Consider the following 6,000-nt stretch of genomic DNA (forward strand, 5'->3'; position numbering starts at 1 on the left):
TTTAAAGTTGTTTGTTTTTGAATCAAACTCTTTAATATTACCTTTGCCATCAATGAGTCTAGCACCTGCTCTTAGTGCTTTATCCAAAACTTTATTATACCATTGGGTGTATAAATCTTTTCCTGACAACTGGAGTTCAGTTATGTTTTTCATGTCTTCAACCATTCCTTCATGCAAGAGTTCCTTATTCATATTTAGGGTGTCAAGTTTTCCTCTAGTTCGGATATCTACATCAATGTCTCTTCTGTGTGTATAGTTAGAATTACCCAGAACAATTTCGAAACTGATCGGGAGATGATCGCTTCCCACCGGGTCCATATCTGTAGACCAATCAAATATCCGAAGGCTTTCAGAAGTCAGTGTTAAGTCCGGACAACTAATACAATCTGGATTCGCCGATATCCTTGTGATTGAACCATTGTTAATAATGGTAAATGGTGAGACATCCAACACCTCTCCTAAGCATTTTCCCACCGAATTCACATACGATGAACCCCACAAGGGATTATGTGCATTGAAATCTCCACAAATGCAAATGTTAGAATGATCAGCTGAATTGAGAATACCATTAAAGAGCTCAATCCACCTTGCTTTATTAGTGCGTATGTCAGGAGGTCTATAAAGTGACATGATAATTAATTCATTGTTTACTTTGCCCTTATTTAATATTGAGATAGCTGTGTATTCAAACCCTAATTCCTGAGGGATTAGTATATTATGTTTTTTGACTGTTAGATTTTTTGATACTAGAATAGCCGTTCCTCCTCCAACAGCATTATTCGGTCTATCACTTCTAAAAGTGAAAAAATTACCAAAATCAAACTTGTGTTTATTCGAGAGCCAAGTTTCCTGAAGGCAGATCACATCATAATCATTTATAAGGTTAGAGAATTCTAACTTTTTACCAATGATACCTCTGCAGTTCCACTGTAATACTTTGAAAGCGATAAGGGAAAATCAAGTACCAGATATGCCAACAGCTTCAAGATCTAGCAGAATCACTACTTGTTATTAACTCCTTCCTGAATTGCATTTATATAAAAAATTAATTCCCTGACCTTGCTTTCATTAGAATGTTCCGCATTCATTAACCTTGCAACATCATTTATAATTATGTTAGTATTGAGGTTTTTATTATAAAAAGAAGATTTATACAGACGAAATCTGGTGAGGTCCGATAAGGAACCAAATTTGTCTCTAGATGAGATTGTAGAAATCTTTGACGCTTGCGATCCCCTGCGAGAACTCGGTGGAATACTCAACTCTTTTTCTGAGGTCGGATTGTCCATATTACCATCAACTTGCGTTGAGAATGTAATTCCTTCACGTGAATGAATAGGAGGTTCATTACTATCTTGCATTAAGGATTCAAATTCTATAAGTGGGTGTTGATTAATGGTTTTAAACCTTTGTTTAGATCTGCCAATAGGACCTCTGTTCAAATTTGTTAAACCTTTATTTTTTGTTTTATTCTCTTTACTCAAGTCTTCCACATGATCGTACAGTGACCATCCATTATAAGTTGATGACCTAAAAAGATGCGGAATTTGAGAAACTTTTGAGATACCCTTAGATTTAATTAGTCTTTTCGCACTGAACTGAGTACAATTTGCATATGCCATAACATGATTAATCAGATGATGATAAGTGAAGGCCATACAGTTCTTATCCAACGAAGAATGTTCTCCTCCGCAATTGCAACATTTGGGATTGATCACGTTACAGCCATCCGAGTCGTGCTCCTGGCCACAGTATTTACATCTCTTTTTCCCCCTACATGCTCTCGCCGAATGGCCCCATCTGCTACAATTATAACACCTTCGCACTTTATTTATGTACGGAAGAATCCTATATCTAACCTTGTATAAATAGACAAACTCCGGAAACAAATCAGTTTCAAAAGTGATTTTCACCGTAGACGAATCTCTAAGTATATTGTCCTTTTGATCCATGTACTTGAGTCTTTCTATATTCCTGACTTTAATTTTATCCTGGTGAATCACCCCAAACTCCAAGCTTTCATAAATATTTTTCACATCAAAATCCAAAGAAACATTTCTGATGACACCAGTGCGAAATAGTTTGAAATTCGGAATATATGCCGACCAATCAATTGGAAGAAGATCCTTATTATCCAAAAAGTTATTGGCCTCTTCGTAGGACTTGAAGCTAATACTAACGATATTCTTACCCTTTTTTCTTATATTTAATATGTTATCATATAATTGGTTCATGTTAGCCTCGCTAGTTTTATTAAAAATCCATTGGCCTATACTCATTGGGTGCAAGTTACCTATGTTAAATCCTGAATCGCCCTTCAGAGTTTCAATGTATATCAAATATGGTCCAGATATATTTGATGAATATCTGTTGTTTGAAGCAGAATTTATATAAGCCATTCTATTTACTTCAAACTCATTATTTTGAGCTGTCAGGATGGGTTCGTTCTCGTTGGAGATTATCACCTCTTGCACTACATTGGTCGGAAACTGATCTGCTTGATTAAAATTCTGGTCCATGGAGGGAGATGGATCCACAAAATATGTCTCTTTACTTAAAACGTCTCTAGATGGAGAATCATGAGTACGTTTCTTACTTGATCTACCTTCTTTACTTGAGCCAGGTTTGGCATTTTTACTCGTGGTTACAGATGATGGTCTGCTGGAGCCTCTGGTTTCTTGTCTTGACATTTTGGAAATCGAATTCAGGATCAGAGTCAGAGTCGGTTCAGAATCACTTGACCACCACTATTGATCTCACACTTCGCAATTTTAAAATAAAATTAGATCTTAATTTGGATATATAAATTCAAGTAAAGCACTAAGTGAGAAAATCCGAGGCAGAAACCGCGGTCTGTCTGAACAGAAGTTACCTCTTCAAAGCTTTGGTTCAATTACAATCCGGATTCGAGGAACAAGACTACCAACCCGTCTGAAAACAGGTCTACGCATACGTATATAGAATATAATCAATTGACCTTGTAGCCAATGGAATAAATATCTTCTTAGACTAATTTAAAAGGCGCAGTTACTATATACAATTTTGGAAGATATAATTAATCAATAAATTAATTGCAATGAGTGTTCTCTCGTGTAGCATTTATTGCCTAACCACTAAGAAAGCACCCAAGACAGACACATAAGATAATACCCAAACCAAAAATCATATTAATATTAAACTTATAGTGACTCAAATGTAATACTCAAAGGTCCCGAACTTAGGCTCACTATACTAATGGTAAGATATTGATCGTAAATAGGCTCACTGAAAACCATTACTTCAACCAAGCCAACTCCTTAGCCACTTCATTATTTAAATATTATTTTTCCTTTAATTCGGATATCTCATTCTTATACTAACTTTTCAAAATGATATACTTAATATTTATCTATATATCTACTTGTTGAGCGATGGTGAAAAGTCTTTTATCTTTTTGGTTTAGTTGTATATACAATTTAATAAATAGACATTCTTATTATCTAGACTAAAACAGAGTAACATATACATATTAATAAATAAATATAAACTGCAAACTCTTATAATATTCATAAATCACATTAAAGCTACAGCATAAATAACAATATCACAGATAGAGCTATATATCTCGGGTACAGTTTTAGTCAGGTAGGAATTTGAGATTATATCAGACCATTCTCAACTCAATTTCCTTAGAATCACAGATCATTTATATAAATCAGGTATTATTATGGCAAGGAAGAAAATCGAGCGTGCATACAATTGAGGCCAAATAAAGTCAATAATAGCAATGTATATTTTAATGCAGAAGAGATAATATTTTTATTTTTATTTTTTAATTTTATATTATTTTTAGAATATTATATCCAAATTGAATTGGATAATATCAAATTCTCTCTGAGCTCAATGTTCGACCTTGCTTACCACTATAAAAGTGTTTATACATGTACTCGCCATGAAGTGATCACTTCACAATAGTGTGGTTATTTATCATTTATGATATCTAAGGGAGGTATGATAATCCTCCAAACACAAAACAAACACCTTCAACTAAGATGATTGGATACAAAAATCTTTATAAATCTAACATTTATTCGAATATATAATAATAGATAACTTCCATATTCTTGCATTTTAAAAGAATTATATAAATTACTATTTTCTTAAACAATTTTTTTTTTTATTTTTTATTATTATATTTTATACTATTCATAACAATTTTCTTATTCGTTCTTTCTTTCTTTTTTATCTTTTTATTATAAATTTATTATTACTGTCATTTTTAAATCTAACGTAAAATGTGGATGTATGTATAGAATAAGCCAAAGTCAGCCTATGCAGATAGGCAAAAGATGAGTGATTTTCTCATCAATAACTTGACATAATTAAATCAATTATTCAAAAATAAACACTGCCGAGCATGCTACCTTTGGGAACTAACCTTTTTGATTTTAGGTGTGAGAATCCTTAATTCGTCCTTTCTATGGATTGATTTCAGTAATAAATTCTTCTCTATTTGTCTCGTCTCTCAATTATTATTTCCTTAAGGATGCTGATGACAAGAATCCTCCCCTCAGGACAAATTTCGAGAAGTATATTCACCATGCGGTAGCTTCTTATTTCTATCCATACAAAATGGCCGAGAAATTGCGTTTTGGGAGCTTCGCCTGCCTCTCCAATAACAGGCGTTGCAATGGCGGAGATAGATGAGGTATCTTTTATCCACAAGTTATGCTGGTAAACGGGCGCCGTCGTAGATCAAATTGATGAAGCCGGAGAACTTAACTAACAGTGATACCGACTTATATAATGGTATTAAAACTTATAATGAATTAATGACTGGAGAGCCAGAGCGGACCACGTCCTTCCAATACGGCAGCCCAGAACGAAGTCAAATAAATAAATAAATATAAGACTTGACTATGAATACCAGCTATAGATATAACTGACAGAGAAAGCCTAGCCAATCTAATCTGTCACCTGTCAAAAAAAAAAAAACAGAGTGTCTACGTGTCTACCAAATAGAATATAAAATCAGAGAGAAACCTGAAGAGACTTCTGTAGGAAAAAATTATGTAAAAATTACTGCACACAAAATTGCATATTTTTATGTATGAATCTCTGCAATTTTTAATGAGCTTGAAGTTTGCATCGTTACTAAGCAACGAAAAAAAATTTTTTGGATTACCAGAAATTTTTTTGTTTTAAATCGTTGCATTCCAAATTAAAGTTTCCGGTTTTACAAAATTTCAAGGTTCAGAAACACCCCTAACACGGAGATGAATATTATATATATTATAACTTACATGAGCATTTGAGATTCCTAAAATTTTTTGCAAATTTTTTACTTTTTGTAATGCATTACGGTTTCATTAAAGAATATTTTTTCAATAACTAATGCGAAGATTCTTAATTATGCATTACTTCCAAAATAAGTAATGCAATTTTTTTCAATACGCATTACTTTTGAAATAAGTAATGCGATTTTTTTAATACGCATCACTTTTGAAATAAGTAATGCAATTTTTTTCAATACGCATTACTTTTGAAATAAGTAATGCCATTTTTTTCAATACGCATTACTTTTGAAATAAGTAATGCTATTTTTTTCAATACGCATTACTTTTGAAATAAGTAATGCGATTTTTTTTATTACGCATTACTTTTAAAATAATTAATGCGTTTTTTTCCATTTCGGATTACTGTTTTAATAATTACTGAGTAAAGAAATAATTACTTATTAAAAAATTAATAAGTAATGCATTATTTTTTAATTTGCATTTTCATTACCCTGATTTTTTTTCATTACGCATTGCTTTTGAAATAAGTAAGGCAATTTTTTTCAATACGCATTGCTTTTGAAATAAGTAATGCGATTTTTTTCAATACGCATTACTTTTGAAATAAGTAATGCGATTTTTTTCAATACGCATTACTTTTGAAATAAGTAATGCGATTTTTTTCAATATGCATTACTTTTGAAATAAGTAATGCGATTTTTTTCAATACACATTACTTTTGAAA

This window comes from Monomorium pharaonis, chromosome 3 (assembly GCF_013373865.1).
Source record: "Monomorium pharaonis isolate MP-MQ-018 chromosome 3, ASM1337386v2, whole genome shotgun sequence".
Taxonomy (NCBI): Eukaryota; Metazoa; Arthropoda; class Insecta; order Hymenoptera; family Formicidae; genus Monomorium; species Monomorium pharaonis.